This window comes from Dunckerocampus dactyliophorus, chromosome 19 (genome assembly GCF_027744805.1).
Source record: "Dunckerocampus dactyliophorus isolate RoL2022-P2 chromosome 19, RoL_Ddac_1.1, whole genome shotgun sequence".
NCBI lineage: Eukaryota > Metazoa > Chordata > Actinopteri > Syngnathiformes > Syngnathidae > Dunckerocampus > Dunckerocampus dactyliophorus.
In genome coordinates, this window is record NC_072837.1 from 7,501 (window position 1) to 23,330 (window position 15,830).

The following is a 15,830-nucleotide window of genomic DNA, read 5'->3' on the forward strand; positions in this document are numbered from 1 at the left end:
TGCATAGAGTGAACCCTCTTCCTGCCTGTTTGGAGGCAAGAGACGATGAAAACAGACACGCATGCACAAGGCAATATATTGAGGCCTTTCCATTTATTGTGTCATTCATTAATTTATTATCGTCCCAGGCCTAGTGCCCATGAGACACTTTTTTTCTGAATGAGAAATGTCATGTTTTAATCTCCCAAGATCTTGTGACACCCCTATCCCCTATTATGCAAAAGTGATTTTGAAAATGATGTTCCAACAGTAAAATGTGTCTTTTTTACTTTTGAGAGAAGAGTTCCGTGTTTTCATGACACAATCATAAAACGTCCTTTGCAGGCTTCACTGCACATCTTAAAATAAAGTCTGGAGTTTTGCCAACTGTGTTACAAAAGACAATTTTATTTAAAATGTTGATCCAAAACCAGACGTGGGTGGTGCGCCCTCTAATAATAATAGATTAGATTTTATACAGCTCTTTTCAAGGTACCCAAAGCGATTCACAGTGAAGTGAACCCATTATTCAGTCACACTTCAGTCACACACTGGCGGTGGTAATCTACATCTGTATCCAAAGCTACCCTAGGGTAGTGTGGGCAGCACTGGAGGTAAGGTAGGTCAAGTGTCTTGTCCAGGGACACAGCAACAGTGACTGGGTGGAGGGAGTGAGTATTGAACTACCAACCTTCCAGTTTCTGGATGACCTACACTACCTCCTTAGCCACTGGGGCCCAATGTAAAGTACAACCAGTGCCACCTAGGCAAACAAGGATGAAAGAACAGTAGACAAAGACTAGAACACACTGGCATCGATTGGCATACCCTGTGTCCAGCTATCAACTGAAGCTATTGACGTTTTACAGAGTAATTTGGATTCTCGCGGCAATACTGGACAAAGTGCTCAGTACAAGGGACACGTCATTGTGTTGGCAACCCTCCGTGACACAGTAGACATGTAGGATTTTCCGCCGCACGCTGATCATCTTTTGTTATCGGCCTTAAAATGCGTTTATCGGCATATACCAATCACATGTTTTTTTTCCAGAAATCAGACGATATTGATTGGTGGCTGATCGACCGGCACACCACTAATGTACACATATTTAAATGCATTTCCAATTGTTTTCTGCATGTCAAACTGTAGTTGTAAAATTAAATTGTAACCGTGTTTTGTGTCAACATTTTTGGCTTTCTGGAACGGAAAAGGTGATATGAAACAACTGTTGGATTGAATTGTGTGTAGGAGTGTGACCCAGTCAGTCCAGCTCCCTCAGGGTATTCTTGGTATTGTCGTGGTCTATGCTTTAGTGTGACACACACACTATTATTTAGGCCACTCTTTCAGCATTCACTTCATCCAGGCTATTGAACTGACGAGAGAGAGCTGAGGTATTCATATTAAGTGTATCAAATAGGAATTACAGCCATTTTGTGGTCAAGTTTCGCTCCAAGATTGATGGACGTGAGCCAGCCAATGAGAGCGCCTGGCATGATGAACGTGAGCCAGCCAATGAGAGCGCCTGGCAGCAACATACTCTGACGCTCACGCCTCTTGTCCTAGCGGGATTAGTGTCGTGGCAACGCCGGGCGGCCGAGCCTCCTGGGTGGTGGGTTTCCCAGGGCGAGTTGGACCGGTACAGAATGTGGCTGCGGCCGATTCAGATTCTGAAGTGCAGAACCAAATTTCCTTGCGGACTGCCAGTTCTAATCAGGTGCCACCCTGAGCTCAAAGTGTGTGGGCAGTCCTTCCGTAGAAACAAGTCACCCCACTCAGGCTCCTTTTTTATTTTTTCCACATTAGCTTGGCGGGCGGAGGGCCAAGCAGCTGAAATCACCACTGCTGATGAAGCATGTGACTCTGGACTGAGGCCCTTTTGTTTGGTCAATTGAAGTAGACGCTTGGGAAGTGGCGAGCATTAGAATAAGCGGACATTTCAAATTCATAAAAGGTGGTGGAAAATGCATTTGTTCTTCAGAGAAAGTGCCTTACAGAATATAAATAGTGGTCTTCACTTTAATAGACCCCGCAGAATCCCACGAGATGGCTGTAAATGCCTTCACTATGACTGCCACCGCCTACAGAGCACACATGGCATCTGTAAAGCTGACATTTGGGGTTAGGGTTAATCACAACTACTGGTCTACTAATAACTACTGATATGCGATACCACTGATTTTGTTTCCCATCCGATACAGAGTAAAATTCAGGCTGTTTTCGGTGATACCGATCCGATACTTTGTTTTAAATTCACCTGTGTCTGATCAATTTTTAAAAGTAGTGTATTACACACCATAGTATAAATATAAAACATTTAATTAATGTATTAATTAAATACATTAATTTAAATAAATTAATTTATTTAAGTAAATTGATTTATGATTGATTTATTTTAAACCAGGGTTTGCGCTACATGTAATTGACGGTGGCGGTGCACCACTACAAAATAAAAGCCGCCACACCTTAAAAATGAGGGGTTTTTTTTTTTTTACTTTAAAACAATTTTAAGTAATATATTGTATGACTGGATATATATTCTATACACATACCTATATAGCTTATTTATTTATTAGGGACAATGCATATTGATGAACATCTGAAAACAACTGCTATTTTCCATCTGCAGTCCCCTGGCAGGTAACAAGAAATAACAATAAACAAAGTAAAAACAATAAAAAATAAACACAGAACATGAAAAGGCTATAGAAAAAAAATTTACACACATAATGATCACAGTCAGTTTGAAAATGATTTAAAAGATCATAAAAATGTTTAATTGCACTTTAGCTTTGAATCCCACATAACCCAAGAGCAAATGAAAATAAATCTTGAGTGTTGTACACCACCTATTGCCTAATGCCACCTATTTTAATTTTGGGAGAATCCCAAAAATGGTCAGTTATCAATGTCAATAGCTTGCATGCTAACAGCTAGCAAGGATTGTGAGTGGCTATATTGCTCTGCATGCAGGCCCTATTACGACACTAATACACTTTTGATAAATTAAATTACGTTAAAAATTGAAATATTCAAAGCAATTTAAGAAGTGCCAAAGAAACCAGAGTTGGGAGGGGCTCGGGTTACCTGGTGTCACGCGGCCCAGCAGTCTGAAGCTTGGCCACATCAGATGCGACCTAGTAGTGGGCATATCATTCGGTGGTATCGAAGAAAGCAACTATAAAATGAAGAAACAGTAGAAAACCTTTCTTGGGAATTTCAAATGGGCTTGCTTGTTGCTTACCTCTGGTCAGGCGTTGTCCTTGCCGGTTGCTAGCATGTTGTGGGTACCTTATGGCCTGAAGGGTGGGTTCCTAATAAAGTGGCTGTTTTCAACTTCATTTTGATTTAATTAATAAATATTCCAATGTCCTATTAGCACATTTTGGCCACTTTTACACACATGACAATGTTTACCGTACAGTAGCGCACAGCGACGCATTTGACGTGTTATAACTGAAAAGCCTATCGCAGCCATTTTGTATTTACGCCATAGTTCGTGACGTCAAGAAAGCCACCGCCCACAAACCAATCAGATGTTTTTTAAGCGCTGCTATGGCAACCAGGAAGTACGCGATAAGCGATGCTCATTTGAGTTCACCAGCGAGTCGAAACACGACGGGAGCAACGCAAAGCACTAACTAAATGACAAGAATTTGTGACTACTCGATTTATTGACATTACAGTCACCGAGCGGAATGTCCGGTAGTGCTGCCTTGCGTTAGCTCGCAAGCGAACTGACAGGTCCACTGAAGTGTGGCTCGCGACTATACCCATGGACGCCAATTCGTTATCCTACTTCCTGGAACTGGTAGCCGGGAACAGTGCATTTTGAACTCTGAGCAAAGGGCAGCTCTGCAAACTTCGGATTGTTTTAAAGAAGAACTATAAATTCAACCGGGTGTTGTTTTGGGGTAAAATACTCGGATTAAAAGAGCATTACTTTATCGTTCAAGAGAGAAGGGACGATGAGTTGAAGGACACGCAGCATTTTTTTTTTTTTTTTTTTTTTTTTTTCCCCCTGTCCTGTCCAGCCTTTAAAGCAGATAGAATTGTATACCTAAATGCCGTCAAGTGCTCAACAGATTTACTCTGCCAGAGAGAAGTGTGATATACACTTCCCCTGTCATACAAAATTTATTCGACCTTGATGCTTGTTATAAAGCAAATTTGGAGCGCCCGGACCGGAGCAGGAGGGGACAGAGAAGAAGAGAAAAGGAAACGGGGGGGGGGGACAAAAACAAAAAAAAGAGAGACAAGAGACAAGGACAACAGCAGCAACAACAACAATTGTGACAGAACAACATAAACATACAGAACGACATCAGCAAATAAATGTCCGTGACAACTATAAAGACGAACAAGGATAAAGGACAAATCAATATCAACAACCACAATGACAAAGCTGTCAATGACAATCAGACATAATAGCAGTCATGAAATGATGACCTATGACAGTGATCACAATGACAATACTGCATTGAAACAGTCGCACACAATAGCAGTCATGAAATGATGAATTATGATAGTGATCACCATGATAATACCGCATTGAAACAGTCACACATAACTGTAGTAATGAAATGATTATCCATGATAGTGAATAGAATCAAAGTTACTGTAATGCACATCATTGTAAAAAAAAATATATATACATATACACACATATATACATACATACACATACATACATACATATATACACACACACATATACATATATATATATACACACATATATATATATATACATATACACATATATATACACACACATATACATACACACATATACATATATACACATACATACCGCACATACACACATATATATATATAGTCATACTGCTGAAATCACCGTCGCTGTAATAAAACCAACAACATAATAACACCCTGGATAACTCAGTGAGTAATGTGGGGAAGTACGTATGTACTGTGAGTGTGCATATGTACAGGTATCTCTGTATGTAAGGAAGACTTCATATATATATAAAGGTGCAGGAATGTGTGGGCGTGTGATTGTCACTGAGAGTGCATGAAAGGAAAGGGGCCGCCTTCCACCTCCCAGAGAGCCCCGCCCCAAATAGCAAGGCCGGGCCCCGGCCGCCAGAAGGCCACCAGGCCCATAGGGGCAGGCAGCACAAAGATCAGCGCCCCAAGAGCCAGCCCAGAGAGCCCCCCCCCCCGGGAAGACCAGTAAGGGGCCGAAGAGAGGTAATCCCAGCCAAGGACAGGGCGCCAGCGGGCCGGAGGACTGCCAACCCCCGAGACCAGCGAGAGATCACACCCCACAAAGGCAGACGGGTACCGGGGGCCACAAACCGGCAGGCCCAGAGACGCCTCCACAGCCGGAAAGAAGCCCGCCCGCGCCGGAAGCGCCAATTCCCCCCCACCGCCACCCCCACCCCCAGGGAGCGGAGCCCGGCCCGCCCCGGGCCAACCCCCGCCCGACCCCCGACACAGGGCCGCCCCGCCAAGGGATGCAGGAGGCACACCCTCCACCCACCCGGCGGAGGCACGGGCGGCAGAGATGTATCGCCCAGCACCTGACCCCACGGAGCAAACCCCTGTATGCCCCCCCCCCCCCAAAATAAATAACTAAAATAAATAAATAAATAAAAATACACACACGCACGCACATACACACTCCTACGCACCCACACACACGCACATAAACACTCCTACGCACAAACACACCCCTATGCGCACGCTCATACACACTCTTACTTACTCAAGCGCGCACACACACACACACACACACACACACAGTGGTCGACTGCCCGACACCCGGAAGCCCCACCCTATCCCCCGTTGGTAACCCAAGGAGCAGCGGAGCCGGGGACCCCGGGGTCCCAGACATACGATTCAGGCTGTTTTTCGGTGATACCGATCCGATACTTTGTTTTAAATTCACCTGTGTCTGATCAATTTTTAAAAGTAGTGTATTACACACCATAGTATAAATATAAAACATTTAATTAATGTATTAATTAAATACATTAATTTAAATAAATTAATTTATTTAAGTAAATTGATTTATGATTGATTTATTTTAAACCAGGGTTTGCGCTACATGTAATTGACGGTGGCGGTGCGCCACTACAAAATAAAAGCCGCCACACCTTAAAAATGAGGGTTTTTTTTTTTTACTTTAAAACAATTTTAAGTAATATATTGTATGACTGGATATATATTCTATACACATACCTATATAGCTTATTTATTTATTAGGGACAATGCATATTGATGAACATCTGAAAACAACTGCTATTTTCCATCTGCAGTCCCCTGGCAGGTAACAAGAAATAACAATAAACAAAGTAAAAACAATAAAAAATAAACACAGAACATGAAAAGGCTATAGAAAAAAAATTTACACACATAATGATCACAGTCAGTTTGAAAATGATTTAAAAGATCATAAAAATGTTTAATTGCACTTTAGCTTTGAATCCCACATAACCCAAGAGCAAATGAAAATAAATCTTGAGTGTTGTACACCACCTATTGCCTAATGCCACCTATTTTAATTTTGGGAGAATCCCAAAAATGGTCAGTTATCAATGTCAATAGCTTGCATGCTAACAGCTAGCAAGGATTGTGAGTGGCTATATTGCTCTGCATGCAGGCCCTATTACGACACTAATACACTTTTGATAAATTAAATTACGTTAAAAATTGAAATATTCAAAGCAATTTAAGAAGTGCCAAAGAAACCAGAGTTGGGAGGGGCTCGGGTTACCTGGTGTCACGCGGCCCAGCAGTCTGAAGCTTGGCCACATCAGATGCGACCTAGTAGTGGGCATATCATTCGGTGGTATCGAAGAAAGCAACTATAAAATGAAGAAACAGTAGAAAACCTTTCTTGGGAATTTCAAATGGGCTTGCTTGTTGCTTACCTCTGGTCAGGCGTTGTCCTTGCCGGTTGCTAGCATGTTGTGGGTACCTTATGGCCTGAAGGGTGGGTTCCTAATAAAGTGGCTGTTTTCAACTTCATTTTGATTTAATTAATAAATATTCCAATGTCCTATTAGCACATTTTGGCCACTTTTACACACATGACAATGTTTACCGTACAGTAGCGCACAGCGACGCATTTGACGTGTTATAACTGAAAAGCCTATCGCAGCCATTTTGTATTTACGCCATAGTTCGTGACGTCAAGAAAGCCACCGCCCACAAACCAATCAGATGTTTTTTAAGCGCTGCTATGGCAACCAGGAAGTACGCGATAAGCGATGCTCATTTGAGTTCACCAGCGAGTCGAAACACGACGGGAGCAACGCAAAGCACTAACTAAATGACAAGAATTTGTGACTACTCGATTTATTGACATTACAGTCACCGAGCGGAATGTCCGGTAGTGCTGCCTTGCGTTAGCTCGCAAGCGAACTGACAGGTCCACTGAAGTGTGGCTCGCGACTATACCCATGGACGCCAATTCGTTATCCTACTTCCTGGAACTGGTAGCCGGGAACAGTGCATTTTGAACTCTGAGCAAAGGGCAGCTCTGCAAACTTCGGATTGTTTTAAAGAAGAACTATAAATTCAACCGGGTGTTGTTTTGGGGTAAAATACTCGGATTAAAAGAGCATTACTTTATCGTTCAAGAGAGAAGGGACGATGAGTTGAAGGACACGCAGCATTTTTTTTTTTTTTTTTTTTTTTTTCCCCCCTGTCCTGTCCAGCCTTTAAAGCAGATAGAATTGTATACCTAAATGCCGTCAAGTGCTCAACAGATTTACTCTGCCAGAGAGAAGTGTGATATACACTTCCCCTGTCATACAAAATTTATTCGACCTTGATGCTTGTTATAAAGCAAATTTGGAGCGCCCGGACCGGAGCAGGAGGGGACAGAGAAGAAGAGAAAAGGAAACGGGGGGGGGGGACAAAAACAAAAAAAAGAGAGACAAGAGACAAGGACAACAGCAGCAACAACAACAATTGTGACAGAACAACATAAACATACAGAACGACATCAGCAAATAAATGTCCGTGACAACTATAAAGACGAACAAGGATAAAGGACAAATCAATATCAACAACCACAATGACAAAGCTGTCAATGACAATCAGACATAATAGCAGTCATGAAATGATGACCTATGACAGTGATCACAATGACAATACTGCATTGAAACAGTCGCACACAATAGCAGTCATGAAATGATGAATTATAATAGTGATCACCATGATAATACCGCATTGAAACAGTCACACATAACTGTAGTAATGAAATGATTATCCATGATAGTGAATAGAATCAAAGTTACTGTAATGCACATCATTGTAAAAAAAAATATATATACATATACACACATATATACATACATACACATACATACATACATATACACACACACATATACATATATATATATACACACATATATATATATATACATATACACATATATATACACACACATATACATACACACATATACATATATACACATACATACCGCACATACACACATATATATATATAGTCATACTGCTGAAATCACCGTCGCTGTAATAAAACCAACAACATAATAACACCCTGGATAACTCAGTGAGTAATGTGGGGAAGTACGTATGTACTGTGAGTGTGCATATGTACAGGTATCTCTGTATGTAAGGAAGACTTCATATATATATAAAGGTGCAGGAATGTGTGGGCGTGTGATTGTCACTGAGAGTGCATGAAAGGAAAGGGGCCGCCTTCCACCTCCCAGAGAGCCCCGCCCCAAATAGCAAGGCCGGGCCCCGGCCGCCAGAAGGCCACCAGGCCCATAGGGGCAGGCAGCACAAAGATCAGCGCCCCAAGAGCCAGCCCAGAGAGCCCCCCCCCCCGGGAAGACCAGTAAGGGGCCGAAGAGAGGTAATCCCAGCCAAGGACAGGGCGCCAGCGGGCCGGAGGACTGCCAACCCCCGAGACCAGCGAGAGATCACACCCCACAAAGGCAGACGGGTACCGGGGGCCACAAACCGGCAGGCCCAGAGACGCCTCCACAGCCGGAAAGAAGCCCGCCCGCGCCGGAAGCGCCAATTCCCCCCCACCGCCACCCCCACCCCCAGGGAGCGGAGCCCGGCCCGCCCCGGGCCAACCCCCGCCCGACCCCCGACACAGGGCCGCCCCGCCAAGGGATGCAGGAGGCACACCCTCCACCCACCCGGCGGAGGCACGGGCGGCAGAGATGTATCGCCCAGCACCTGACCCCACGGAGCAAACCCCTGTATGCCCCCCCCCCCCCCCCCCCCAAAATAAATAACTAAAATAAATAAATAAATAAAAATACACACACGCACGCACATACACACTCCTACGCACCCACACACACGCACATAAACACTCCTACGCACAAACACACCCCTATGCGCACGCTCATACACACTCTTACTTACTCAAGCGCGCACACACACACACACACACACACACACAGTGGTCGACTGCCCGACACCCGGAAGCCCCACCCTATCCCCCGTTGGTAACCCAAGGAGCAGCGGAGCCGGGGACCCCGGGGTCCCAGACATACGATTCAGGCTGTTTTTCGGTGATACCGATCCGATACTTTGTTTTAAATTCACCTGTGTCTGATCAATTTTTAAAAGTAGTGTATTACACACCATAGTATAAATATAAAACATTTAATTAATGTATTAATTAAATACATTAATTTAAATAAATTAATTTATTTAAGTAAATTGATTTATGATTGATTTATTTTAAACCAGGGTTTGCGCTACATGTAATTGACGGTGGCGGTGCGCCACTACAAAATAAAAGCCGCCACACCTTAAAAATGAGGGTTTTTTTTTTTTACTTTAAAACAATTTTAAGTAATATATTGTATGACTGGATATATATTCTATACACATACCTATATAGCTTATTTATTTATTAGGGACAATGCATATTGATGAACATCTGAAAACAACTGCTATTTTCCATCTGCAGTCCCCTGGCAGGTAACAAGAAATAACAATAAACAAAGTAAAAACAATAAAAAATAAACACAGAACATGAAAAGGCTATAGAAAAAAAATTTACACACATAATGATCACAGTCAGTTTGAAAATGATTTAAAAGATCATAAAAATGTTTAATTGCACTTTAGCTTTGAATCCCACATAACCCAAGAGCAAATGAAAATAAATCTTGAGTGTTGTACACCACCTATTGCCTAATGCCACCTATTTTAATTTTGGGAGAATCCCAAAAATGGTCAGTTATCAATGTCAATAGCTTGCATGCTAACAGCTAGCAAGGATTGTGAGTGGCTATATTGCTCTGCATGCAGGCCCTATTACGACACTAATACACTTTTGATAAATTAAATTACGTTAAAAATTGAAATATTCAAAGCAATTTAAGAAGTGCCAAAGAAACCAGAGTTGGGAGGGGCTCGGGTTACCTGGTGTCACGCGGCCCAGCAGTCTGAAGCTTGGCCACATCAGATGCGACCTAGTAGTGGGCATATCATTCGGTGGTATCGAAGAAAGCAACTATAAAATGAAGAAACAGTAGAAAACCTTTCTTGGGAATTTCAAATGGGCTTGCTTGTTGCTTACCTCTGGTCAGGCGTTGTCCTTGCCGGTTGCTAGCATGTTGTGGGTACCTTATGGCCTGAAGGGTGGGTTCCTAATAAAGTGGCTGTTTTCAACTTCATTTTGATTTAATTAATAAATATTCCAATGTCCTATTAGCACATTTTGGCCACTTTTACACACATGACAATGTTTACCGTACAGTAGCGCACAGCGACGCATTTGACGTGTTATAACTGAAAAGCCTATCGCAGCCATTTTGTATTTACGCCATAGTTCGTGACGTCAAGAAAGCCACCGCCCACAAACCAATCAGATGTTTTTTAAGCGCTGCTATGGCAACCAGGAAGTACGCGATAAGCGATGCTCATTTGAGTTCACCAGCGAGTCGAAACACGACGGGAGCAACGCAAAGCACTAACTAAATGACAAGAATTTGTGACTACTCGATTTATTGACATTACAGTCACCGAGCGGAATGTCCGGTAGTGCTGCCTTGCGTTAGCTCGCAAGCGAACTGACAGGTCCACTGAAGTGTGGCTCGCGACTATACCCATGGACGCCAATTCGTTATCCTACTTCCTGGAACTGGTAGCCGGGAACAGTGCATTTTGAACTCTGAGCAAAGGGCAGCTCTGCAAACTTCGGATTGTTTTAAAGAAGAACTATAAATTCAACCGGGTGTTGTTTTGGGGTAAAATACTCGGATTAAAAGAGCATTACTTTATCGTTCAAGAGAGAAGGGACGATGAGTTGAAGGACACGCAGCATTTCTACAGGTAACCAATGGGGGTGGGCGATACGGCAAATTTGTGTCGATCCGATATAAAGCAAACACAGGGTCATGTCAATATTGTCGATACTGATATTTTTTACCTGAATGATCTTGTGATTTTGCGTTTAATTAAAATCAAATTAAAACACAGGACAGATTCTAGGCAAATTATTTTAAATAAAATATATATATATAAACAATATAATAAAAATAAAAAATATATAAACAAAAATATATAACAAATATTGTAAACAATATAATGACACTTAAGTACAACAATATCAACAGTGTAATAACGTAACAAAAATATATTTGTGAAATAAAGCAGATGTGAACTGCAAAGTATCAATCGCCAAATGCTTGTATCGATACTGATACGGTATTATCATTAGGATTGATATTTGGATGGATCGGCCCATCAGCTTCAACTGCATCAACTGGTTCCTGGTCCCCTCCACCACAGCTGAAATGATTGAGGACGTTTTCAAAACCGGCAAGGGACGATTTGAAGGTGACCCATCTTTTGTGTACGAGCAAAAGCAAAGAGAAAATTTGACGCTTCAGCCAAGGAGTCAACAGTGAGTATTATTTGAATCAGGCTTGCCTTGCAGGGCCACTCCAAACATATCAGGGGTCGTGAAGGCACTTGTGAACAGCTCCCCCTTCAGGCCACCCTACAGGCTTTTATAATGGTTTGGTTTCTTCTGGTGTGTTCAGACGAATGTGATGGAGGAAACCAGACTCGCCGTGACAGTTCACCTCATCAGCGAGGAAGCATCGGTGGTAACGCCGGGGCGCCTTCATCAAAACCACGCATGGGGTGGTCCAGATCAATTGCAGCTTTGGTGGAGACTACATTGCACGCTTCTTTTGAGGACCTGTACAGCTGGTTTGCAAATTAATGATTTGTCCTTCCGGTCCTTCGTACTTTCAAGCGGGGAAACTGGAACACTTTCTTTATTTTACCCAACCTAAGCACCTGAAGAAGAAGACCCTCCTGGAGATGGCTGATTTGAACCCCGCCTTGGACTTCCTGGATCCACTTAGTGAGGACATTCCAAAAGGTAACAAGAAAAAGTGCTTTGGGAATTACTCGTGGGCACCGTGATATTCTTTGTGTGTGTGTTTGTGTATAGGATCATGGAGTCTTCAGTTTGAAGGTGCCAACAAAGTGTGTGATTTGCAGCCTGCTGTGGTTGAGCCTGACGTTCTACCATGTGCCCATGACATCGCTGTACGGATACGTCTACATCGGACACAGAACCAACAATTTGGACCTACCCTTTATGCTTTAAAAAGGAGTTTATTTTAAAGTGGCAAACCTTTTTGTTGCATTCAGTTTGCATGCATGCAGAAAAAAGACAGAAAAAAAAAGTATCGTATGACTTTGCTCTCCATTATATCACTTTTAGTTCACTCTAAGGGCTTTTTGGGAATAAACATCATTGATGTAGTCTAGGTTTGTGTCGCATCTTAATGAACAAAAATATCACTATACAGTACATAGAGTTGAATAGACTTATTTTGCAAGTGCAGGCTTCGTGTCCTTCAGTGTTTTATGTAAAGGGGCCTGGGACTCTAACACACATTGTTCTGGAGCAGCGGGATTCCAACATACATGTGGTTCTTGCACCACTTCAGTCCGCATTTATAGATGGGCTTAACAGACTTAACGGACCAGTGGATCAGGTTTGCAAAGGAGAAACAGACATGGCAGAACAAGCTTTTAGTTCGGGTAATGGCGGTAAGCATAGTGTATAAAAATAAATACCTGTTGAGTTGTGGCTTAGGCTTTGGGACGTGGCCCTCTGGATGTCTGGGCCTGTGGTCAGGAAGCAGACTTTTGACCGCAACAAAAAAGGTAATTTTGTTTACTTACATCACAACAAGCTTTTTATAGCAAAGAAATGGTAACAAACCTGCTCTGTGAGCCATCTTCACACATTCGGAGATCTTGTGATGCTCCTCCGGACACAAGCCAGTGATTCTTTAAGGCAGCATCCCTCCATCTGACCTGATGAACTGACTGAGTAGCAGCACATCTTAAAATGTGTCAAAAAAAAAAACAGCAATGAAAGACTGTTGCTAGGGGTGGACGATAAGTATTGGGCCGATGTGAGGGCATTATGATGTCATACCGATAAATCTGATAAGATAAAAAATAGCTCTGATAACTAAATAATGGTTTGGTTTTTTTTAAACACTCCAATGACGCGAGATAACCGTACTGTGCATTTGAGGAAATCAAGCACTCCTTTTTTCTCCAGCCTGTGACGTTAATGGCCTGTCATAACCTCCCCTGAGCTCACTTGTAAACAAAACATTTACTTTCAGAGGAAGACAGAGCACACAAAAAAACTAAACAGCCACCTGAAATGCCAGCGTTGCGGTGTTTGAAAAGTGAAAAAGGTTTTCCAGAGACCTCCGGGACATCACACTGGCTGCTTGGAGCGTGTGCCCAAATACAGGGCACCTTGCTGGGCCACATCAGGTGGCACCCTCTGCTCTATACTATGGTTCTCCATATAGTAGTGATGTGGTTGTAGTAATGTTATGATATTTGGTTAGGACAAATCAACAGGTGCAGTTGGTCATATCCAAATTTGTTCCACTCCTTACCTCCAGGTGTGTACAAACTACAGTTAAATCTAAACTAAACAAGTAGATATAACAAAGTTATTGGCTATCGGTACCATATGGTCTTGAAAATCACAAAGTTATTGCTATCGATTTCAAAAAACAATATTCTGTAATTTTTTTCTAATTGTTTCCCATACATTCATTTATCAGTGGCGGCCCTCCACTAATAAATTTGGACCGCCACACACTATTGAGCTTTTTTTTTTTTTTTTTTTTTTAGATTTGGCACTATCTGCACTCACAAACACATAATAGGCCTGTGTGAATGGTCTGTAGTTAAAACACTGTACAGTAGATGATATTGTTACTCTACATGGTCAGAGGCACTTCTGTTTGCTTAAGGAAGGTGCTCTTCAAAAACTATCCTGACAACACAGTGCAAACAGACGTGGTCATTAACAGAACATCAATCCTATTCACAGTACGAACAAAAAAATATATACAGCACAACCATTCTATGCAGGTAACAAGGACTTTGCGCTAATAACAAGCAAGCTCCCTGTTAGAGAATAGCACGTTGTGCAAAAAGTAATGAAACACTGATCAGTTGGACAGGTGCATTCAAACGGCTACAAAGGGTCAAATTAAGTTAACCTGTAAAAGGCAATAGTGCATTTTAGGTTCCTTCTGAAATGTCTCCCAAAAGCCCAAATATCCCTAACTTTTTGTGAGTAATGTATATTTATTTACCGTGTAGTTGTATTTGTTCTGCAGGGTCCATCTATTAATAGGACACTTGGCTGTGGGATTTGGAGGTTGTGGTGCAGCTGGAGGATCCAGGATTTTCCCTTCAATCTGGCAGAGATTGTCACATTAATTCATCCATATCATATTGATCAGGACTCATTCATTTAAGTTAAGTCTTGCAAGTTTTCCCCAATCATCTGTATGAGCATCTAACTTAACTATGAACTCCCAGCAATAACGTCACTTAGCTAGTGTAACAGTTTGATTTCAGGTAAGTTGATTGGTTATGCCTGTAGAGTGGGCCGCATCGATGACGTCATGTAAAATGTGACTGTGGTTGTTAAGGTGTGGCTGACATGTTATGTTCAATCAACTTACGCCAAATCACACTGTTACACTAGTATTTGAATGAACACAAACAGTTATTATTTATGTCTGGCTAAAAAGATGCTATCCCGTTTCACAAACAAAATACTGAAGATGAACTGCCTTAGATATCATTTATAGTTATTAAAAGTGTGTACTTAGTCTTGCTCTCCCGTTTTTCCACGACTGTAGAAATAAAACAGTGAAGAACGCCAATTAATTTGGTAGTATATCAATATTCAGACCATAATAATAGATAAACAGTACTATCTGGTAAAATCCCTGTTGTTCTATAAGGGGCTAGAAATATGTGTGCACTATTAGCTGGCTAGCACGAGCTTTAGAGGTAGGGTTCATATTTACTGTTTATATTTAACATCGCTGCATTAAATTGTCTTACCTTGTCGTATTCCTCTACTCTGGGTCACTAAATACGATAACTGCGGTATAGTTATCCTTTGTAGAACACTAAGTTCCTGTTAACAGCAGTTTAACGTCGTAAATGAGCTCCACACGTACACTTCAACACATTCGGGGCCGCCATGTTTGAGTCTTGATATTATTCGTTCGCTTCCGGCTTGTTGAAGGATTGAAAACAGCGCCACCCTCGGACAGGCGGTCGGACTGCATCCAGCTGGTGACGCAAGAATCACTGCAGTTAGTTACAACTCTGTTGATGTAATTTACTTGGGTTTCGCCCATTAGTGTATTCTGGCTTTCAAAAACTATATACTATATTGCCAAGAGGAAAATCCTTTTCACTTTTATAACGTGTAGGTATACCTAAAGGGACCTTTATCAAAGGAGTTTTCTCTAAGGAGGTGCTGGGTCAAGATCTAAATGCAACA

General features: G+C 42.0%; 1 pseudogene; it reads left to right on the top strand.

Annotated features, from left to right (window-relative positions):
• Positions 1-11,694: 11,694 nt before the first annotated feature.
• Positions 11,695-12,857, top strand: LOC129172136 (radial spoke head protein 9 homolog; annotated as a pseudogene).
• Positions 12,858-15,830: the final 2,973 nt, after the last annotated feature.